Genomic DNA, 25595 nt, shown 5'->3' with positions numbered 1-25595 from the left:
TTTACAAGGGATGAATACAAAAACTGTTTCATTGAAAAAAAAGTATGGAAAATAACAAGAGGAAATGAAGCCACAAATACAAGCCCATAAAATCCAACCAGTGCATGTAAATTCTTTTCAAAGTTCACTTCTGTAAGAACCATACCTCTCAACCTGGAAATATCAAAAATCTGGACAAAGGCCCATGAAAAATAGGTGCAAATCTGAATGCTGATTAACATAACATTTGCATACATGACTATGTCACCCCACCAACTCCAATGGTATTGAGGGATGCAAACTGAAGGACAACCAAAACATGGCCACAGACCCTGTAGTAAATGGTAACCATTTTTTGAAATGTGCAGCAATGATGTTCACTGGGAATGAAGAAGATGATGAACTGTATGATTTTGTTTTTAGTGACTTGCAGTATGTAGGTTTTGTGGTAAAAGTAGGCCATTTAATGGTATTCTAATCTTAGCAAAAGATTATAGTTTGCTAGGACCTCCAAAAGTCATTCTCCAAGGCCTATTGATCAGTGGCTTAGTTAGAGTTTGTGCTGCCCGGGGCTGTCCAGAGTTTGGCACCCTTCCCCCTCACAAAATCATGGTCGAATGGGACCCCCCATACACAGCCCTCCCCCCTGCAACCATTCCAATGTCCCATTTCTTGAGTATTTTGCCCTATTTACCATAAACACTGTAATGTACATACTGCTTCATTTCTATAATAATTATTTGGATTTCATTTTAAACTTTTATTTTACATTTTATAGCACAAACACTAATATACATCTGCTAAACAAAGCAATACAGTCTCACAATGATAGAGTTAGCATTAAAACTTCTCTGCCCTTGAAACGGCATTGAAACCCACATTCAAAGAAAATTTATCTGGCCACTGGCATATAAAGATTACCTTTGGGCTGGTTTCAAATCACAGGCCCCATGCACACGAAACATACATGTGTTGTTTGATATACTTTCCTGACTGTATTAAATTATATTCCTTGTATAATACAACACACTTATTAGAGCGAGTTTTAAATTGTTTTGAACATTTTTCCAGTAAGCAATGAAACAAAATGCATTAACCAATAATAACAAAATTGCCCAATTCAGAACATTTCCATCATAAAAGTCTACTCAAACTTCTACAGTCTACCAGTATAAGTAAATATGCACAATTTCTGCAGAAGTAACAATCACCTAAATAATTCCACATTAAAGAGATCTGTAACTAATGAAGAGGTTGCTGCTAGTAAACAACTTTATATTTCATTGTTTCATCTGTAAATAAAGTGCCTGTTGCCCTTGAGGAATAAATTGCCTATGTTACATTAAAAACGAATCTACTAATATTGCAATAGGGAATGGATGGGCAAACTGATAACAGGTTCATAGTTACTAGGTATCTCCACCAAAGAGGACATTCTCAGGAATGCAGCATCCACCCCCTTTAAAAGTACAACACAGTACAGTATCAGCAATCCATCTACATAATGTGGGAGTAGAACTCACAACCTTCTGCATCAAAAGCAAGTATTCTACCTGTTGTGCTACTAATAACACAAATAGACTTGGCATAAGCAGCACTAAACATCTCTCCCCCTGAAGAACTATGCAGCACAAGAAATATGGAAAAAGCCAAAATTTATTGGGGGGGGGGGGCAAAGGCCCAAAACCAGGGACACATTTAAACACTGACTGTATAATCTTAGAAAAGTTGCTAGAATAAAATGTTTTGTGTTACCACGTGTGTCCTGAAAGATAGGAAAACTGAAACTTAAATAGCTATAATTATTTAATGAATTCAGTTCCCATTTGCCAGAAAACCACAAATTTTAAGAGGAACAGATCAAAAGTATGAGTCAAACATTCTGTAAAACTTTGGATAGTTGAGAACTATGGACTTAACTCCTTGCATCACAAGTCGTGGTAGTATGGGTAGAGAATTTAGGCTTTTGCTCCTTGTACCTAAGGTACAGGGTTTGAGTCTGAGTAACTCTAACCACCAGTTATATCTAACTGGGGCATCACACACACACACACACACACACACACACACACACACACACACGCACACGCACACGCACACGCACACGCACACACACGCGCACGCACACACGCACGCACACACACACACACCTCTGTCTGACAAAATAACTTAGCAAATAAAATAAAATAGATGGTGACAGCAATATAACTTAGCGGCCAGAGTTAACAAACCACTGTCTGCAACCTCCGAGCAGACACAAATAATGAACCACACACCAAGTGGACTGACAGCAAAGCTGCTACCTACAAATAATGAACTATAGATGGTAACCACTAAAATACACATACTTTGCTTCCTGTTAAATAGATGCATAGAATGGAGCAGCCAGAATTAATGAACCACTGTCAGCACTGTCTGCTTAGCTTAGCTTGGCCCTTTAGTGGTGTGTCTATCAGAATTCTATTTTCTAACCTGGGAGCCCATTTCCGTGGGTGGATGCTGGGCCAACAACAGTGCTGATATCATCATGCTCACCCCTGTAGGCTGGTGATGCGTGGTGACGTCAGCCATAAATTTACAGTTGTAACACAAAAAAAATAAGCAAAAAAAATTGGGGAATTAAAGGGGCCACTCGGGAATTCGTGGCACCCCATTACTTTGCCTTCAAAACCGGTAAATACCGAGGAATTTGGTATGGTTGAGAGGTATGGTAAGAACTCCTTAACACAGCTGCAGTATTTCTTCATACTGTTTTGTTAGTGTTTTTCTGAAGGTTGTCAGAAGCCTGAATGAATGAACAACTAAAACAAGCAACTTTACTTAAATAAAGAAACATCTTTCTATCTAGAACCAGAGTTCAGTCACTACCAGGTAAGACATAAGCCTGAAAGAGCCCGTTTGAATTCATGTGACTGTAGTCTGCATGATAGATTAAGTATACCCGGGGTTTTTGGTGGTTTTCAAACTATAGACCCGACACGCACATATTTTATTTTAGCATCATGCATAAATGCATGTGTTCACTCCTCCTTTCATGCCCTAGCAAACCATCAGCTACTAAGATGCACCATTTTTATCTTGAGATTCATGGCACTTATGTACCAGGGCTAAGACTGCACCAGTGGTAGTTTGGGCAGTGGAAGTGAGAGGATATTCCCTAACTGAGGGGAACTAGTTTTGTCAAGTTGGCTAGGTCTACCCACCCTCAGATGCCCAACGACTTTTACCAGTGGCTGGTTCCACAACTGCAGTACAGCCCCATCCCATAGAATTTGCCTTCATCATGGACAGATGTTGATGATGACATCATAGACTGAATGACCTGGGAAAGGGGAGACCTTAGCCCCCAAGTAAAGATGACTAGCTGCAAAAAAAAAGAAGTTATGTACTCACCATAACGTTCCATGTTTGTAGTCCATCTCGCCCTTCATTCTTACATATGGGTTTGGAGCTGATCCTCCGCTCCAACTCGGCTGATTACAAATCTCAGTCTCTAATTTGGCTCGTCGCAAGGTAGGTATCCCATAATGCACTAGTAACAATCCCCAGATCTTGTTTGCTGCTATCTATAATGGTGATATATAGGTATTTCCACAAGGAAAAAACAAAGATGAAAGGTCTCCATCTCTAAGGAAGATAGACAATATCTTGTCTCCAGATCCTCCAAGGATAAATGGACGGGGGTAGGTGGGTGGATACGTAAGAATGAAGGGCGAGATGGACTACAAACATGGAACGTTATGGTGAGTGCATAACTTCTTTATGTTCTGTAGTCCTATCCCGCCTTCATTCTTACATATGGGACAGCATCCCTAGCACCTTTTTCTCAGGTGGCTCACGGGAATATACTCCTAAGAACCGTGAAACCAAAGGACGATCTACCCCTGGAGGCCAAGTCCAATTTGTAATGAGTAATAAAGGTGTGAGGGGTAGCCCAAGTTGCTGCTGCACATATACTGTCCATTGGAATTCTATCTTAAAAAGCGGCAGATGTGGATATAGATCTGGTAGAATGAGCTTTAATTTTAAATGGGAGTTCTTTGCCATTAGAAGAGTAAATAAAAGATATGCAATTTGAAATTCAGTTTGATAGCATTATCTTGAAGACTGGCATTCCTTTTCTCGTCTCCGAAAAAGATATAAATAATTGGTCTGATCTCCTAAACTCTTTGGTTCTATGTAGATATAACCTCAACTGTCTATGTACATCAAGCTGACGAAACTTATATTCCGCTTTGTTTGTATGATTTGGAAAAAGGACTGGCAGTTCAATAGTTTGATTAATATTTGATTGTGAACAACTCTTAGGGACGAAGGAAGGGTTAGTGCGAAGGGAAACTCTGTCTCTATGAAATATCAAGTAAGGAGGTTTGACTGACAGTGCCCGCAACTCTGACACTCTTCTAGCGGACATAATGGCTACCAGAAAAATGGCCTTCCATGAAAGGAACTTTAAATCGCATGTATGTGAAGGTTCAAAAGGCGGTGAGGTAAGTTTTGAAAGAACAAAATTTAGATCCCAGGGAGATTCAGGTTCTTGAAAAGGAGGTCTTAGTAAGGTAGTGCCTTTTAAAAATGATTTACACAATCTGTGAGCCATAAGATTAGGTTCATGTTGCCCCAAATGAAAAGTGGAGGTAGCTGCTAATTGAACTTTGATTGTAGCAACAGCTGATCCCTGATGAAATAGTTTGGTTAGAAATTCTAACAGTAAAGGATGGAGGCTGTGTATGGATCTATGTTCCTAGCTTGTGCCCAGAGAGAAAATCTTTTCCACTTGCTAGCGTACAATTTTCTCGTAGAAGGTTTATGAAAAGACGTCAGGATATGAGTAACCGCAGGGGAGAAATCATGAAGCCTGACTAGAGATAGAAGTGGAGCAGCCACGCTGTCAAGTTGAGGGTGTGGAGACAGGTACGGAACGTGCCTGACATATGTGTCAGAAGGTCTGGTACTGGGTCCAGAGTCCATGGATCGTCCAGAAGGTGAGGCCCGAGAAAGGAGAAACAAATCTGATGAGGCCAGTAAGGAGTAATGAGAATCATTCTGCTTCCCAAAGTCTTTGCTTTCTGGATCACTTTCAATATTAGCGGAAAGGGAGGAAAAGCATAAAGAAGTCCCGAGGGCTAATTGTGGACAAGTGCGTCTCTCGGTGTCTCCCCCGTGGGGGGGGGGGTGGTAAGGGTGAAGTAGCTGCTGCATTTGGTGTTCATTGGGGTGGCAAACAGATCACAGCAAGGCTGTCCCCATTTGTGGAAAATCTGTTCCGCAAATTTCTGATTCAGAGACCACTCGTGAGGCATCAAGATTGTCCTGCTGAGCTTGTCGGCTATCACATTGGTTCTCCCCAGGATATGTGTTGCAGCTAGAAAGCTTTGGGAAGATATCACCCACTGTCAAACACGTAGAGCCTCTCGACATAGGGGGTAGGGTCTGGTTCCTACTTGTTTGTTTATATACCATACCACTGACATATTGTCTGATTGGATTGCTGTTGTCCCTAGAGGAAGAAAGTCGTGAAGTGCTTACAATGCTAGCAGCATTTCTCTCATCTCTAAAAAATTGATATGCAAGTGAGCCTCGTGTTCTTGCCATGTGCATTGGACTGTCCTTCCTAGATAATGCCCCCCCCCCCACCCTATCTGGGAGGCATCCATGGTCACAGTAGCAACGGGGTGGCGAGGAATGAATGGTCTCCCTATCGTTAGTTGATTGGACTGGATCCACCAACTAAGGTTCTTTTTGCAAGATTCCATTATTACAATGGGATGAGACAGAGGCAGTTGCTGAAGGGACCACTGGGAAAAGAGTAGTCATTGAAGAATTCTCATATGTAGTCTGGCTAACGGAACTAGGGTTATAGTAGAGGCCATGGTTCTCAGGAGTTTGAGCACTGTCTTCGCTTTGACCTTGTGTTGGGGAAGCAGGCTGTATATTTGTTGTCTTAGATTTTGCATTCTGTCTGACAGAAGGTGAGCCATCATTGCGACGCTGTCTATTTCTCCACCTATAAAAGTCACATATTATGAGGGCGACAAGGCAGACTTTTCCCAATCTATAGTGATGCCTAGCTGAGTACAGATTTGTATGCTTGAATCCCTGGCTTATAGAAGTAGATGCCTGGTGGTGGCAGTCAGGAACCAGTCATCCAGGTACGGAAACACTTGGAATCCAAGATGTCTCAAGTGAGCCGTTACTACCGCCATGCATTTGGTGAACACCCTGGGGGCTGTGGTGAGACCAAAGGGCAGAGCACGAAATTGGTAATGACTGGCTCCCAGCCAGAAGTGTAAATGACTCCTTGAAGCTCTGTCCATTTTTATGTGGTAGTATGCATCTTGGAGGTCTATGGAGCACATCCAATTGTCTTTCCCTAATAGAGGGAGAATAGACTGCAGTGTTACCATTCAGAACTTGGACTTCTTCACTGATTCATTTAACTTGGTGAGATCCAAAATGGGCACCAGTCCAGTGTTCGTTTTGGCACTAAAAAGAATCTGGAGTAAGTTCCGAATCCTATCTGGTCTTCAGGGATGGTTTAGATGACTCTCTTTTGAAGCAACTTTTGGATTTCTATAGTTGCTTGATCCCTGTGATCGGGTGGAACATCTGGGATTTTCTTGGTTAGATGAGGTGGAAAAGAGAAGGGTATATAGTATCCTCTGGAAATTATCCTTAGTACCCACTTGTCTTGTGTGATGTCGTGCCAGGCTTCTGGGTACAAGGATAAGTGACCCCCGACTAGCTTCAGAGAGGCACAGCCGAGCCTCACTTCAGGAGTGCTGATAGGGACATCCACAAAAAAAATTGTGGTCACCCTGGTTTTGTGGACCCACCCTGCCTCTAGGGTGACATCTACCACTATTTCCTCCTCCTCTGCCTCTGGAGAAGGAATCAGCTTGTGTGTCTGGGAAAAATCTCTGAGATTTCTTGAACCACAGTTTTCCCCCTTTCTTACCTTTAGGGTATGATCTAGAAGGGAGGGAAAAATGTACTACCACGGCAGAGAGAGTCTTCCCTTCCTGCTCGCATCTGGTGAGTATGTCTTTTACCTTTGTTCCAAACAAAGAGGAACCGTCAAAGGGAGCATTGGTAAATGTAGATTTGAAGGGCTCCGCAAAATTACACAAACGCATCCAGGAGTGTCTCCTAAGGGAAACTCCTGAACCCGTTGGCCTGCTCGCTCCATCTGCTGTGTAAGATATCAGCCACATGCAGGAGTTAACAATAGAGTTTAAGATGGACAACTGAGCAGTAACCTTCCCAGGGACTCCTTCAGTTAAGGTACCTTGGAAAGTATATCCCTGCTCTTTTAGGAGATCTCTTTGAAGCCTAGTAAAATGGGTAAGGTAATTCAGCGATCTGTGTGTAAAAGCTACTGAAGAAAAAATTCACTTCCTGTATCTGTCCATTGTTTGAGACTCTTTGTTCGGTGGGTGGACAGATGAGGATGTCTCTGCTAGTTCCTTCTTTGTGGCTGCTGCCATCACCATGGCATCTACTGGCACACCTTTGGTCAGAAACTCTTTTTCCTTAGGAGCTGAAAGGAATTTGTTTCGCCTTACAGGGACTAGTTCCACAATGTCAGGAGTTTCCCACACCTTTCAACTCACCAAATCTAACAGCTCATCGAAAGGTGGAGACACCCAAGTGGCTGAAGGTTGAGACCCGAAAGCCTTCAGGTACACTGATTCTTCAACAGAAGGGGTGACGGTGGGCCAGCTGCCTCTCTGTTTCAGGATCTCTAGGATATCTACGAAGGAGATATCATCAGAGGACAACCTAAGGGACCCTTCTGACTCCTCGAGGTCAGTGTCAGAGGTGATGGACTCATCAGGGGAGACTACGTGCTTCCTCTTGCAAGTTCTCTTCTGAGGGGGCTTCTCAGAAGGGCATCCTGGGGAGGTCTTGAAAGACTGGGGGCCACCCAAGGGGGCTCTTGAGGCTGCGGGTCTCTGCTGTCAAGAGAGAGAGATGGTGCTGAGACAGAGGTCGGAGCTTGAGAGGGAAGAGCATCGGTACCCTTGTGCAGAGCTGAAGATCTACACAGCACACTCCTCATCATCTCAAAGGCATATCTCTGGCTCCAAGGACACCACCAGTTCCGAGGAAGCAGAAGTAGCCCCTGGCTCCAGAGCGATCGGCTCCGAGACAGATGTAGGATCCGAGCTCAGCCGAGCAGACACTCCAAGAGGTAGGCTCGGAACCGAAGAAGTTCGGGTCCGAGTTCCTAGACACCAGGGACGGCACCGAAGTTTTTGGAGCAGAACTCAGCTCCGAGATAGCCACTTGGGGTGCTGGAACCAATGGTTCCACAACAAATGGCACCAATAGCTCTGGCTCAGAAAGACCGGTATGGCTCGGAGGAGGAACAGAAGCAGGTAATACGGCCTTAGACGGCTCCGGAACTGATTGGGTCAGAGCTGACAACAAATTTGCTAGCGCCGACTTCAAAAGTCTAAGCACCACCTTCTCGACATTCTCCTCAGAAAAACTCCTGGAGGATCTGGAAGACAAGGTAGGGGATCGAGATCTCTGCAAAATTGGAGTTCTAAGTGTCAGGGATATCGGTAATAAGTCTTTTGACTGGCTCCGAGGTAAGGATCCAGCTATAGGCTCCGAAAAACTTGAGGCCAAAACTGGAAGGTCTGTATCAATAACCTCAACTGGCTCTGAAGGCAGAGAAGCCGAAGAGGTAGAAGGTTTGTCAATTTTGGCAACTTTCTCTGGAGGTCCTGATTTAGTAGTTGGTGTAGTAGAAAGTCTTTTCACTGAATTAACCTTCTCTTTTTTAGAAGAGGGAGACCTGGAGTGAGAAGAGGAAGAACTAGTTAATCCTCCTCAAAGGAAGGTTTAAGGAGACCTTTCAAAATCAGTTTGTTCTTCCTTTCCTGGAGAACCTGGGAACTAAAAGAATGGCAAAAAGTACATGTCTCCTGTAGATGTATGGCTCCCAAACAATACACACAAATACTATGCCCATCATTCAGGGACATTTTTTGTGAGCATTTTAAACCCGATGGTTTATGGTCTTTAGTTTCCTTAGACATAACTACCAGAACAACGACTATAAATGTAGACAGACAAGAAGAGAGGAGAAGGTCCTCTAACTTAAACGGGCCTAGCCCTGCTCAAGAAACAACACACAAGGGAGAAAGGCAATAGAGGACTAGGTCCTCTAACTAAAACGGGCCTAGCCCTGCTGAGCAAACAACACACAAGGGAGAAAGGCAATAGAGGACTAGGTCCTCTAACTTAAACGGGCCTAGCCCTGAACAGAGGAGTAGGCAAGATAGATAATAACAAGCAACAGGAAGGCAAAAAAATAGGTCCTAACTAAAAAAACGGACCTAAGAAAGTTTAACAATAACTTTCACAAGAGAAAACGAAGGGATACCACTAAGGGAGGCCTGCGGAAGCAACGGCCAACAATTAGCAACAACAATTTCCACAGAAACAATTTGCAATAAAACTGCAGAAAACACACACTAATTAACTACTCGCAAGTTAACAACAGTAAGCTATTAATACTAAGTTTACAATCAAAAAACAACACTACCAATATTTAAAGAAAAATATTCCAACTTAGCCACGGCCAAGAAAGAGAACACTTCTGAACTCGTAGAGCAGCAAACGAGATCTGGGGATTGTTACTAGTGCATTATGGGATACCTACCTTGCCATGAGCCAACTTACAGACTTCGAGCTTTGTAATCAGCTGAGTAGGAGCCGAGGATCGGCTCCGAACCCATATGTAAGAATGAAGGCGAGATAGGACTACAGAACATCATAAGTTTTTCAAGGTGTTTTACAACACTAGATCCCCAGCTTCTCAAATTCCAATAACTCACAGCCAAGGACTCAAATGGCTGTTACCTCAGCTGCTTGCACTCAAACTCAAATGTGAGTTTAGCCATGCAGCTGCCACACCCACTAATCCCAAAGAAGTGCAAGTGATCATGGACCAGGTGAGTAAGGAAGGGGAGCAGGGAGGGTGCTGTTAAGTTTAGGATGGGTGACTGGGAGTATGGTGTGACGTTTAGTGTTAGGGAGGGGGAATGAAGATTTTAGATTTAGGGAGTGATCAGGAAACTTTTGGGTTATTGAGAGGGACAGAGATTTTATGTTTAAGGAGTGACTGTGGACAGGGCCGGCCTTAGCTGAAACGGCGCCCTAGGCGAAGCACTGCTCTGGCGCCCCTTAAGCCCCACCCACACTGAACACAAGGAACACCCCTATTTGAGCCACGCCCACAGAAGGGTCACTCCCACAAAACACTCCAGTTCTTTCCATTAAATGCATGAAAATCCAAGTCATACTGTAAGACACCTTGTAGTTTAGTTGACTGCAATTGAAGGCTGAATATCCTTAAACCTGGTTGATCTGTTGCTTGTGTAGTGTTCATCTGCAGTCATGAGACAGTATTAACTTTTTTGCAATGTGCATTGATGTTTCATAGATGTTTAGTTCTCATTTGGTCTAGTGTAGCAGCAACTCTACATTTTTACTATATACCCTGATGTGCTTCATGCTCTTCACAGGTCAGCCATGAAGTCTACATACTTCAGACAGCTACATATTGTGATGTGGTGGCGCTGCAGCTGTACGCTGACCCAGAGGCCAAAAAGGAAAGCAGTGTTACTACAGTCAGTGACTTCTTGAATTTTGCATACAACTTACCAACACCAAGCAGATTTCAGAATTGTATTGGCAGTGGTTATCCATTATGGGTTGCAGATGGATGTGGGACCTTTAAATTCAGTTTTAAACAGCAGTGTGCTACTTTCAGCTATCAGGTCCACTCAAGTAATTTGAAGACATATTTAAGACGAGACATTGATATTGTCAAATGATTTATTCCATTACTTGTCAAGTACATTTTTATATGCAATCTTTGACAGTAAAATTTTGCATTTGTACAAACTGTCAGGTCTGGTTGACCAATTTGAAAACAGGTTTCAGTTGGCACAATTAATGCTAGAGACATTGAAATAGATTTTATTTCATTGCTGGCTACTAGACATTTACTTTATACAGTTCATACTCAACTTTTATTATTGTCAGATGACTTTATTGCATTGCTGTCCCATTACATGTACAGTTCTATATGCAATGTTTGACACTTGTATAAACTGCCAGGTGCACTTGAATTGACACTTCATGTGAAAGACATTGGAAATTGTCTTTTAATTATTCCTTTGCTGGCTACCAGATGAACATTTCCAACTGCAGTCTTCAACAATAAACAGTGTTTCACTTCTACAAATTGTCCAGTCTGCTTGATTTAAAACATTGGGTTTCAGTTGGCACAATTAATGCTATACATTGAAATAGTCAGATTTTAATTAATTGCTGGCTACTAGACATTTCTATATACAATATTTGACAGTTAAATGTTTAACTTGCAAAGTGTCAGGTCCACATGAGTAACTTTAAGACATTAATTTAGCTGGTTCAGTTCATGCTTGACATTGTAGTCCAGTTTTATTCCACTGCTGCCATTAGATGTACATTTCTATATGTACATGTTTCACAATGAAATGTGTGACGTCCACTTGAATTGACACCCTTAATGTCAACAATTGTCATTCAATTATTCCTTTGCTGGCTAGTAGATGTACATTTCTATATGCAGTGTTCAACAGTAAAGTGTTGAACTTGTACAAACTGTCAGGTCCACTTAAGTTGAAGACATTAGATTTCAGTTGGTGCACTTCATGTTAGACATCAAAATTTATCACATTTCATCTGCTGCTATTCATGCATTTCTATATGCAATACTTCACAATAAATGTGTAACATGAACAAAAAAAAGTGTCTGGTCTGCTTGAGTAATTTTGAAAAAGTTAGGCATAGTTCATGTTAAAGACATTGAAATAGTCAGATTTCATTTCATTGCTGGCTACTAGACACATTTCTATGTAATGTGTGACTTAAAATGTTTAAATTGCCAAACTGTCAGGTACACTTGAGTAATTTGAAGACACTTTCATTTAGCTGGTTCATGCTTCAGACATTGTAATAGTTTGGTTTTATTCCCCTGCTGCCATTTGATGTACATTTCTATATGCAATGTTTCACAGTGAAATGTTACACTTGTACAAACTGTCATGTCTACTGCAGTCTTAAGAGATTTCAGTTGGCACATTCCCTCTGAAAGATAAGTGTATCATTGTCTGGTAATTTATTAAAGACTGGCACTGACCCTATTGGCATTATACAACTACACAATGAACCTAAGATTGGCCCTAGGGTCTATACAAGCCTAGCCATAACCAATTCCCTGAAACATTAGCAGATGCAAGAACAGGGTTTGACTTTGTTATAGCCATTCAGGTTAGCCAGTCATAGTAGTAGAGAAGTGCACAACTGACAGTACTCTGAGCTTCCCTACCAACTTTGCTGTACTGCTTCCCTACAGGAACTCTGGCATACTGCACAATTATGCCTTACACTGTAAAATCTTGACTACAGGGTAAATCAGATGTGAAATTATGCATAATTTGCACTTTATTCATTACCTACCTAGCTACTTACTAAAGCTGCACTTATCGTGCCTTGCACTGAGCAAATCAATTATATCACCACAGTCTATCTAGCAAGATACCTCATTCACTGAGATCATAGCCAAGGCCACAAGTCTATCTTGTCACATAGTACTTAAATATGTTAGTTGTAGTTTGGAGAAGCTTCTCTCCCCTGATGCAACTGTCATTAGCAGTCAACAAAATGTGCAGAGCTACCACTACCTGTGGGAATATCTTAAGTAATACGCGCTTTATTACACTGACATCCAGCACTGATAATCCCTTTGGAGTAATGCGATAATGTGTTTAATTCCTCACACAGGTGTACTGCATCAATATCAGCAGATTCCAACTGGGTTAACAGACAGAATTGAAATATGTTCAGTAACTACCAAGAGTTCCTGTATGTGTAGAGGAAGCCAAAAGTAGCACTGAGCTGGATGTTGAGTGAACCTGTCCTTCACAGATGACTGCAACATCAACACGAGTGTTGAAAGTTGACTTTATTCTGTTCAGGACTAAGTCATTTGGTTGATAACAAAAAAGCCTCCGCTTTCCTGAGTCTCACCTCATCTGCACCAGGAAACTGGAATTCTACCTCCAGTGCTTCAGCTAGCTCAGTAGTAGTTACTTTTGCCGTTTTGTACCTTGTGGCCCTGTATTATGTTAAAATACTTTTCAGTTCATCAAGTAGAATCACTGCTTGATCAATTTGCATGGAAGTGCTTTGCAAATGTTTACTGACTTTTCCAACCTTCACTAATAAATCATACCAGACCACCAGCACTATTAAAAACTTAGCACTTCTTGTACTGCTCAGCCATGCTGCTTCAGATATGCGTTAGGATCCTTATCTTTTGTAAGTTCTGCCACTGAAACCAAGGCATTGGAAAGTGCACCCACTTCAGATCACACTGCTTTGACACTTTCTACCCTACACTTCCACCTGGTCTCACGAAGTGGCTTTACAGATCTGACACATGACAAAATATTTGGTACCTCTGAAAAGTGTACATTCGTTGCAGATTACCAAAGAATGAAACATCTACTGAAGACTTTGCAGCATCACTAATTACAAGATTGAGATTGTGACAGCCTGAGGGTACAAAAAATGCATGTGGATTTAAAGACAAGATTCCTGCAACACCAGAATGTTTTCATTTCATATTCGAGCCAATATGTCATAACCCTGGCCTCTGCAGTTCTCTAGTGGAATTCCCAAACTTAAGGTCATTTAACATGGTCAGTGAGAAATCCACCAGTAGTCCCAGTAACATGGACAAAAAGTACCCCTTTCCTTCCAGTTTCATTGCATTCACAAAATGGACAGTGACATGCGACATGTTACACTTGTATTGTCATGTCTGCATGAGGCACTTAGTGTTCAGTTGGCACACAGTTCACTGTACACTGCAACTGGCAGATAGACTGGCAATGACCCTACTGCCATTATGCAACCATACCTTCCATTATCCATGCAGAAACATTAGCAGATGGAAGAATAGGGTTCAACTTTGTCCTAGCAATTCAAGTAAGCCAGTTACAGTAGTACAGAATAGTGCCTAGTTGACAGTACTTTGTGCTGCTGCCCTACAGGAACTCTGGCATTGAAAAGTATTGTTATGCCTTCCGCTGTAGGCTCAGACTACAGGGTACATCAGATGTGAAATCATGCATACTTTGAACACTGTTCAGTCTCTACCTAGCTACTTACAAAAGCTGTACTTTTCATGCCTTGTAATGAGCAAAGCAGTTATATCAGCATATAACATCTGGCAAGAGCAATTATTAATTCAGATCATAGCCAATCCAACAAGTTTACCTTGTAACACAGTACTTGTTTGGAGAAACTTCACTCCCCAGATGCAACTGTCACATGCAGTGTCAACAAAATGCGCAGCGCTACCTCTAGTAAGACATAGGCGAATACGCGTTTATTACATTAAGGACCTCCAGCACTGACATTACTCCAAAGGGATTATCAGTGTTTAATTCCTCATACAGCTGTACTGCACCAATATCAGCAAATGCAAAATGGGTTAACAGACAATTTAAATATCTTCAGTAACTACCAGAGTTCCTGTGTGTTGAGGAAGCCAAAAGTAGCACTGTGAGCCGTAAGCGGAGTGAACCTGTCCTTCACAGATGACAGTGCAACAACAAGAGTGTTGAAAGTTGACTTTAAAATTCTGTTCAGGACTAATTACAATCATTTAGTGCATAACCAAAAACCTCTTTCCTGGGTGCCACCTGCTCTGCACTAGGAACCTTCAATCCAATTTTCCAATCAAAAAGTTGCATTTGCCATTTTTTTTACCTTGCTGCCCTGTATTCTGTTAAAAGCCTTTTCAGTTCATCAAGCAAATCACTGCTTGATAATTTGCATGGAAGAGCTTTGCAAACGGTTACTGACTTGTCCAATAATCTACTAATGCATCATACCAGACTACCAGTGCTACTAATGCATCATACCAGACTACCAGTGCTATTAAAAACTTAGCACTTGTACTGCTCAGCAATGCTGCTTCAGATATACGTTAGGATCCTTATCTTTTGTAAGTTCTGCCACTGAAACCAAGGCATTGGAAAGTGCACCCACTTCAGATCACACTGCTCTTTCTACCCTACACTTCCACCTGGTTCAAGTGGCTTTACAGTTACACCCGTCACACTGCTTTGACACTTTCTCCCTACACTTCAACCTGGTCCAAGTGGCTTTACAGTTAGACCAGACACATGGCAAAATAGTTTGTACCACAGTTAGAATGTAAACAGTGTACATTCAATGCAGATTACCAAAGAATGAAACAGCATCTACTGAAAAGTTTGCATCAGCAATTACTAGATTGAGATTGTGTGACAACCACCGGGTACAAGAAATGCAAGTGGATGTAAAGACAAGATTCTTGCCTGAACAGTTTCCTTTCATATTAACAGCCATTGTCATAACCCTGGCCACTGCAGTTTTGTGGAATTCCCTAACTTCAGTTCATTTAACACAATGTCACTGAGAAAGCCAGCAGCAGTCTCAGTAGCCTGGAGGAAAGAGAAAAGTACACATTTCCTTCCAGTTTCATTGCATTCAGCAATACAGTCAGTGACATTTCTATATGCAATGTTTCAGTGAAATGTTACACTTTTCAAACTGTCATTTCTACTAGAGTCACTTAAAAACAGTAGGCTTGTCACAATTCATTTTAAACTGTACCATTGTCAGATAATTGATCTGAGACTGGCAATGACCCTCTTGGCAGTAGGCAACTATACCTTCAGTACACATGCAAGAAACATGGTCAGCTTCGCTATACCCATTCAGGTAAGTTACAATATAGAAGTGCATAGCTGACCATATTTGGTGCTTACCTGCCAACTCCACTGTAGTGCTTCCCTACAGGAACTCACATACTACAGAACTGTTGTGCCTTCTGCTCACAACTGTAAGCAAGTCATACAAAATTTGCACACTGTTATTCATACCTAGCCACTTTCTAAAACCACACTTTTCTTGCCTTGCACTGAGCAAATCTATCAATTATATCAGCAGAGTCTATCTGGCAAGATATTTCATTATTAATAGAAATCATAGCCAAGCCCACAAGTCTATCCTGTAGCATAGTACTTCTTAAGTATGTTTTGATTAGTTTGAGTTTGGAGAAGCTTCTCTCCCCAGATGCAACTGTCACTGGCAGAGTCAACAAAATGCGTAGAGCTACCACTACTTGTGGGAATATCTCCACTAACCCTCGCTTTTTCATTACATTAAGGACATCCAGTGTTGATAATCCCTTTGGAATAATGTGGCAAAGGGTTTTCAATTCCTCATACAGCTCTACTGCATCGATATCAGCAGAGTCATTGTGCATTAAAAGATTCTGCAAGTCTTTACAGAGCTGCAATAACTTATCATCAGAAACAGTAGAGAGGTCTTGTATGTTGCAGAGGAAGCCAAAAGTAGCACTATGAGCTGCACGTTGCGTGAACCTATCCTGCACAGATGACAGTGCAACATTAACAAGAGAGTTAAAAAAGTTGACTTTAAAATTCTGTTCAGGACTAATTAGACACTCATCATCAGCTTCATAACCAAAAAGCTTCCTCTTTTTCCTGGGTCTCACCTCATCTGCACCAGGAAACTTGAGTTCTACCTACAGTTCTTCAGCTAGCTCAGTAGCAGTCACTTTTGCCTTTTCGTACCCTGTGGCCCTGTATTCTGTTAAAAACCTTTTCTGTTCTTCAAGCAGAATTACTGCCTGATCAATTTGCATGGATGAGCTTTATAAAAGTTTACTGACTTGTCCAACCTTTACTAATACATCATACCAGACTACAGCGCTATTAAAAACTTAGCACTTTTCATTGTACTGCTCAGTGATGCTGCTTCTGAATATGCCTTAGGATCATTCCCTTTTGTAACTTCTGCCACTGAAACTAAGGCATCATAAACTGCACCCACTTGGTATCTCACTGCTTTCACACTTTCTACCCTACACTCCCACCTGGTCTCACACAGTGGCTTTACAGTTAGAACTGACACATTATCCCAAAATATTTTGTACCTCTGAGTAGAGGATGTAAACAGAGTGTACATTCATTGCAGATTACCAAAGAATGAAACAGCATCTAGTGAAGACTTTGCAGCATCACCAATTACTAGATTGAGATTATGACAGCCACAGGGTACAAAAAATGCACATGGATTTAAGGCCAAGATTCTTGCCTGAACACCAGAATGTTTCCCCTTTATATTAGAGCCATTGTCATAACCCTGGCCTCTGCAGTTTTCAAGGGGAACTCCCAAACTTTTGAGTTCATTTAATACAATGTCTGTCAGAAAACCACCAGTAGTCTCAGTAACCTGGAGGAAGGAAAAGAAGTACTCCTTAACTTCCACACTTTCATTGCATTCAGCAATACAGACAGTCAGTGACATCTGTTCCTGATGACTGCAGTCAGGAGTGCAATCCAATATAATGGAATAGTACTTTGCATCGGTTATCTTTTGCAAAATAGTGTCTCTGACAGACTTTGACATTAAAATTATCAACTCATTCTGAATGGTTTTCCCCAAGTAGTGATCATGGATCTCGGCATTACTGATACGATGAAGATGCTCTTGTATTACTGGATCAAACTTGCCCAACAGCTGCACTAACCCGAGGAAGTTGCCATTATCACTTGTAAAGAGTCGATCCTCACTACCCCTAAATGCCAAGTTATGTTGGGACAAGTACTGACAGATTGCAAGCAGTCTTTCCAGAACATTTCTCCAGTATTTCCTCTCAGACTTAATCATGTTCTCACGGTGGTGATCAATGGTGGAGCTATTCTTAAGCCTCAAGTGCAAGTCACTCCACTTAGCAGCAGCTTCTTTATGTTTCACTGACCACTCATGTTCTATAAGCTTTTGTCCCAAATTTTTCCAGTCACATGTTCCTGTACTAGACAGGGCAACTACATGAGTACTGCTGAAGAGTTTGCAGCAAAAACAAAATACCAAGTCACTACTTTCGGAATACACCAGCCATGACCTTCTGACTGTCTCACCATTTGTAAGTCGTTTATTATAAAAGATGGGGTTGAATCTTCTATGGTGATCATCATAGGGGAAACTGTAATTCATTATCTGAACAGGCCCTGCAGCACTTAACAGACAGTGAACTTTATCATCCATGGGATCTGGCCATTTACCAGGGTCACTATAGACTTCCCTATGTGTTACTGGATCTACTTCCTTACTTTCCTCCTCACATACATCTAGTTGGTCAGATAAATGAGCTGCTCCTAGCTCTGACCACACAGGAATAGAGTCAATGGATGCCCCAGACACTGACTGAGCTCCACACTCTCTGTCACCTGCAAGGTCAGAGCCATTATCACACACCTCTGATTCAGATTCATTATCTGCACATCCAGTACCAGTATTCTCAACATCTACCATACAGCAAGCATCGCTGGGACTTTGGCAGGAACTGTCACTTTCACCTGGTCTGGAAGGACTGCTTGGCACCTCAGGGAAATCTGCCTCTTGAAGCATTTCACTGTCTTGCCACTGACTGCTGTCTAATGTCTGACTAGACTGCATAAATCGCATCATTGAAGCACGTAAACTAGCCACTTGCAATTCTCTCTGAGCCTTTCTTTTTCTATTTGCTGCACCAGAAAGCTTCTTCGGACCTTTTCCAGGCTGTCTGTTAAAAATAAATTTTGGAAATTCAAATGTTAGGAAAGGAAAATGCAATGTTCATAAACTCCCTCAATTCTTAGAGCTGCCTACCCACCCAAGTCTTGCAATTCACCCAACTAGACCTTGCAATTACAACTGGTTGTATTACTAAGTGCATGAATTAGAGCCACCTTTATACTATAAAAAATTACACTATACAAAATTAGAACACCAGAACACTGTACAGGCTTGTCAATTTCTGCCACTAGACAGCAAATTCAATTTAAGAATCAGTCATCTGGAACTACAGCTTGCATACATTGAGCACATTTACCCCCATCTCATTCTATCCATTTGTAAACATTTCGAATGCCATTACTGTACTAGTTTATAAAGTGACGACATAGCTCAATTTCATCTAATTTACTGTCCACACAGATCATGCCTACAATGTAAGGCAACAGGAATGCTATCCATGTTGTATCTGAATAAAGAAGTTTTTTATCATCGTGGTGGTCGATACTCTGGTTTGTTTTACTGCATCGTGCCTACAATGTAAGGCAACAGGAATGCTATTCAGTTGTCATGGAAGTGTTTACCGATTCACAGATGCAGAGGATGCGGTATTCATGGCAGAGGATGCGGTATTCATGGCAGAGGATGCAGTATTCATTGGAGCACTTGAAGCTTCCAAATATTTCAGTTGGTTCCAATCAAGTTCAAGGTAACCAGTTTCTGAAAGATCTATGAAGGACGAAACATTAATGTAAACATACTGTATGTTACGCTACAAAAAAAACCCCGACACCATTGATGCTCCCCACAGACAATCCTAAGTCACTTATACAAGTCCACTGGAGAACCTCCCTATAATATGATTGTTACTGCCAGTACAACATCTCCTTGAGATATTATAGCACAGTCTGTTCCTTAGATAGGACCTATTAAGACAGCCACAATTGCTTCTTTCACTTGTACTACAAAATATTTATATATAAACCAGCACACGAATTACTTCATGTTAAATCATATTACCATGCAATTTACATTTGTGATGCGAGATCAGTGTACTGCAAACTGAAAACAAATTCACATTTTTGATGTATTGTTAGAAAGTCACACTGAAGCAGTAGAAATAAACTCACACCATGTTTACAAAGGTCACTGCTATTGTACATAGAGTCCATCACTCACACTGCTATTCCTCCACTATGGCAAGAATGCCAAGTAAATTCAATTATTTCTTCCTACATGTTTTAATCAATAGGTATTCTGAACTTCAGCAGCATACGAGAAAAAAACTACACCACCAAATACCTTTGCAGGTAACTGCACTGATGAACTGTCCTACACATTTTCAAAAGGAAAATTACAGCTAAATAGCCAGGCACTGTGGTATATAACCATTGCACACTTTCTCTACATTTACAATTAGTAACGTCATTCTCACAGCAGCCAACAACTAGTAACATCATTCTCACAGCAGCCAACAACTTAAAACATTTCTGAGTGTTAGCAACTCAAACAAAAAATGCAGCAGTGCAAGATAAGCCATAAATACTAAACATATGCACTGCAACTATGGTAGTAGAAGTATAAATCTGCATTCAAATGCAGTTCAGAGAGAGTTAAGAAACTAACACAAACTTCCAGTGCACACATGCTCACACAGCTTTGTTTCCCCGAGCACCCACATTGCGACATTTAATTTGCCACTGCTTATTAAACTGACAGTAAACTGAAACACCAAAATGTAACACAAAAGAAACTCAGCCGTGTAAAACTGCACTGCCCAACAGCAAAAAGGTGAGCGAGAGTTACATAGCATTTGACAAAATCAGAAGGTAACGTCACCACAAATATGCCTTCAAAAGCTGCACTAGCAATGCTTATGCTGCTATCAAATATGCTTTCACATACTACTGATCTGCAGTAAAAAAAATCAAGTACATCACAAAAATCAAAGCAGAAATCTGTTCAGTCAAATAGGCTACTATGGTTAAACAATGGGTGAAATGAAATAAAGCAAAAGGCTAACTTCATGAAACATTCTAATAGTTCTGTTTTCCTCACAGTCCTTGTACCATGCAAAAAAGCCTGCATTATATTTCACTTAATCAAAAAAAAAAAAAAAAAATAGAAACAAACAAAATTGTTATCAGGTAATACACAAGTACACAAGCTAAAATAAAACTGCCTCAAGCCAGCTTGTTACGTAGTTATTACTGTAGAACCCAACACATTAACAGACATTAACTTTCACAAAATTCTGCCTGTACAGTAACCAAGTTTATACACAAACAGCCTATATTTAAATAGCACTATAGAGGGGTCATTAACAGCATCCCCTTACCTGGCCCTGCTTCTCCTCAATTCAGAGTCTTGACAGCTATGGACTAACCGAACATGAGGATTGTGTAAATTCCCTTTTACAAACATAAGTACGGTGCTGGAGAAATATACTGCATTTAAAAACTAATATACTCCGATAGAATACACATCAACTCTATATAACAAAACAAGTCCACAGGTCCCATTAAGGTGCACGCAACAAACAGACACGACAGGACCACTTGGGAACACTGGCAATGCAAACCACTAATACATGTTAAATTGAGTACCAAGAAACTATGCGCTGTGAATTAATACTAACAAAGTGAACTAAACAAGGGCACCCAGAGTGAACCAATCAAAATATCCCTGAAAACAGGGGAAAAAAATCCATGAGTAGAAATTAAGCGTACTTAACCTTAAACTGGACACTCACATACTAATATTACAGTTACTCTAACCCTTGTTACTACGGCTAAACATACTTTAACCTTAAATTGGACGCTGACAAAGTAATGACTCTTCTTTCAATCACACAATTACATGCTTCCCTGGCCCCTGCTTTTTTCACAAACACATGGTAAAAAAAATGCTTGCCTGCTTCCTTGACAAATACAAATCCAGCGCTGCCCTGTTTCTTTCAAATCACACACAATTACATGCTTCCTTGGCCCCTGCTTTTTCTACACACAAATATACATATATATATATATATATATATATATATATATATATATATAAAACCTTGCCTGCTTCCTTCACAAATAAATCCCAAGCGCTGCCCTGTTTCTTTAAAAGAACACAGTTAGACGCTTCCCTGGCCCCTGCTTTTTCTACACACAAATATACATATACAATATAAAAAAAAAAAAAAAAAACCCTTGCCTGTTTCCTTCACAAATAAATCCCAAGCGCTGCCCTGCTTCTTTAAAAGAGCACAATTACATGCTTCAAAAAACCCTTGCCTGCTTCCTTCACAATTATATAAATCCCAAGCGCTGCCCTGCTTCTTTAAAATAACAATTACATGCTTCCCTGGCCCCTGCTTTTTCTACATAAACAAAAAAAAAAAAAAAAAAAAAAGAAAAACATACATAAAAAAAAAACAATCTTGCCTGCTTCCTTCACAAATATAATAAATCCCCAGACCCCAATCCTTCACTTACCTCTAGCCACCGAAATTCAAATAATAAGCCAAAAGAATGGTCTGCTTCTAACCCAAAACACGCTCGGTTCCTTCTGTAGTAGTCCACGTGGAACAACTCCAACTCAAAACCTGGCAAACACGTCCACTAAGTCCCAAAATGAACCTTTCACGTCACGATAAAAAACAGCTGCACCCGCCTCTCTAGCTCGTCAAGGAAGGAATGAGAGGCGGGAGTTAGCCCTTTATATACTCTCATTGGCTCAGTGGCCGTGATGTCAGTGGTGTGAAATCACCACTGATAGGTCTGTTTAAATAATGCTCAATAAGAGCGGCCACTTGCATAACCTCCAGCATGTACGTCATGCAGGGGGAGGCAATGAGTGACAGGACTTGGCTGAGGGCGGGGGCTTCAGTGGGGGAGGGCGCAATTGTTGCTAGGCTAGCTAGCTAGCCTCTCGGTGGTGAAAGAAAAAAAAAATGTTTTTGTTGTTGTTCGGCTTTCCCGGTTAGGAATCGTCACAGCAGAACTCCGCTCCGTAAATTGCACCCTTTTGATGCCAAGGAGGGTGCAATTGTAGTCTTTAGGGCGGCGGCAGTGAAATTAAAAAAAAAAAAGAAATGTTGTTGTCTGTTCGGCTTTTCCCGGTTAGGGGTTGTCACAACCGAACTCCGGTCCGTGAATTGCGCCCTTTTGAGGCCGGCCTGCACGGTGCCCTAGGTGGTCGCCTAGTTTGCCTATGCCTAAGGCCGGCCGTGACTGTGGATGGAAGGGATAAGGAGATTTTTGGGTTTAGAAAGTGATCTGGCATTTAGGTTTAGGGAAGTGGAAAGAGGAATATAGGTTAATGGTCTGTCACTACAGATTTAAGGTATTACCTAGTAAAAAATTTAGCTTTCTTGGGTCAGTCTTGCAGTTTTACTGAACGGTTTGTCTGCATGACCTTTTTACCATTTGGTTTAGATGTTGTTTGGGATATTTTGCATGCACTTTAATGGTTATGAACATCAGGATAGATTTCAAGCTATGTGTTTCTAAAGTATAACCAAACAATCCACTTATGCTGTACTGATGAGCTCACTAAAAGGCAGAAACATGCATTTCAACAGCATGTTTGGCCTGGTTTATTCATAAAAAACTAAAAAAAAAAAAAAAAAGTAAAAATTCATGGGTATCCAGAAGTCATGGAGCTGAAACAGTGAGTCCTTAAGAGGTCATTTGCACATCCACAACAAGGGATTTTGAGATTTAGCAATGAGCAAGAACTATTTATATGGACACCCTGAACAGACACCAACTTGGCTAACAACAGGAAAAACAATGCTCCTACTTAAGAGTGAACCTGCAAGCTACCCTAAAAATTACAGACAAACAACTTGCCTTCCAATGACATATAAACTATACACTGGAATTGCGATAGCGTTTACAGTCATTTAGAAGAAAAATCAGTTATGGCAATAAAACAAAAGGGCAATAAAAGAAAGTCATATGGAAAAAAGGATCATTTGTTGTTAAATAAAGTCATAGTGGAGAACTGTAAAAAGGGGAAGAATCTAAGTATAGCTTGGCTTGACTACAAAAAAGCATTTGACAGTATCACACATTCATGGATAAAAGAGTGTTTAAAACGTTTAAGATACACCCAACACTGAGAAATTACATCACAGCGACCATGAAACAGTGCCAAACCACTCTGCAGTTAAGCCATGATAAAGGATATATTATTATTCCAGGGATAAAAATCCAAAGGGGGATAATTCCAGGGTGACACTGTCACCGTTGCTCTTTTGCCTTGCACTTAACCGATTAAACTGTCTGCTTAACAGATGTTCATGGCTATAATTTTGCTCCCAGAAAGCATCAAAGTGTAAAGACTTCTGATCTTCTCTTTGTCGATGATTTAAAATTATATAGCTCATCAGATGAGGAACTGAAAGCACAACTGCAAGTTGTCAAAACATTTTCAGATGATACAGGAATGTCATTTGGTCTTGATAAATGTGTAAAAGCAATCTTTAAAACAGGAAAGCTGCAGCACCAAGAAAACATCAGTTTGGGACAAGAATGTGATACAAAAGTACTTGAGCAGGAGGGAATGTATAAATATTTGGGAATTGAAGAAGGATCAACAATAAAACATGAAAAAATGTGAATAAAACTTAGTAAGGAATATTTTAGAAGACTTAAATTAATCCTGAAAACAGCGTTGACATCTAGGAATAAAATTCAAGCTATAAACCAATTTGCTCTTCCTGTCCTACCTTACAGTTTTGGAGTGATTGACTGGCCCCAAAAGGTGTTGGATAGATTAGACATTAAAACAGAAAAGATGCTCCATGCTCAAATGATTTATAAAAATCGGTGCATACCAATACTATATTATTCCCCCTTCCAAAGGAGATGTGGGCCTCCTTGAAATGGATTACATGTACAGATCTGCGATCGTATGACTGCATACATATCTGCTGAACTCACAGGACCCAAACATAGTAAAAGTTTTGAAACATGAGGAGAATAAATCTAAGATGACTTTCCTTCTATGTCTAGTAGAAGCATATCGGCATCAAGCGGAAATGGAAATCAAACCAGAAGTAGTTAAAAATCAAGCAGTAAGTGAATGTGCCAAAAAAACAAAAGAAAAAATATAAGGTGAAGGATCAGATGAGAAGACAAGAAATGTGGGAAATGCATAAATATAGTTGCAAGTATAGAACACTCCTGGAAGAACCTAATGTTGATCAGGATCGAATGCAGAAATGGTTAAGGAGAGGCAAATTCAAACCAAAAAGATGAAAGGTTAATATTGGCAGCCCAAGGGAGTGGGCTACGTACATGTTGATTTACAAAGTCCATTGAACATGTGGGAGAAACAGATAAATGTAGGTTTTGTAAAGCAGAACTGGAAACAGTTGCACACCTTGTTGCTGGTTGTGATATACTAATGGCAGAAGGACAGTATACTGAAGGACATAATAATGTGGCAAGATTGTTGCATTGGGGATTGTGCAAACATTACACTATTGAAGTAACTGAAAAAATGCTGGAAACATGAGCCACAAAGCATCATAGAAAATGATGAAGTCCACATCACATGGAATCACCCATTAACAACAGTTCAAAAGACAGATGCCAAAAAAACAGATATAGTGGTCCATGAAAAGAAGACAAAAGTAGCATTGATCACTGAAATCACTACACCCAGTGACCTAAGTGTTTTGTGTACAGAGAGACACAAACACCCAAAATATCAGGAGTTGCAGGCAGAAATGAGAGCAATGTGGAAGAAAGACACCCAAACATTTCCAATAGTAGTAGGAGCAACGGGTCTTATAAAAAAGAATCTACAATCATATTTAGATATGTTACCAATACATGTAACTCCATATGGATTGCAGAAGGACGCATTACTGGGTACATTGTGGGTGCTGCGAAGAGCACTTCTGGCTGACA

The 25595-nt window shown here is 40.8% G+C and overlaps 1 protein-coding gene across 1 annotated transcript in view; it reads right to left on the bottom strand.

Moving 5' to 3' along the window:
* Positions 1–25595, bottom strand: part of ADCY1 (adenylate cyclase 1) — a 1911278-nt gene that overhangs the window by 1666153 nt on the left and 219530 nt on the right. The window lies entirely within an intron of this gene.

Source organism: Protopterus annectens, chromosome 3.part0, assembly GCF_019279795.1.
Source record: "Protopterus annectens isolate FY-2018-M chromosome 3.part0, PAN1.0, whole genome shotgun sequence".
Classification (NCBI taxonomy): domain Eukaryota; kingdom Metazoa; phylum Chordata; order Ceratodontiformes; family Protopteridae; genus Protopterus; species Protopterus annectens.
This window is presented reverse-complemented; position numbering and strand designations above follow the sequence as displayed.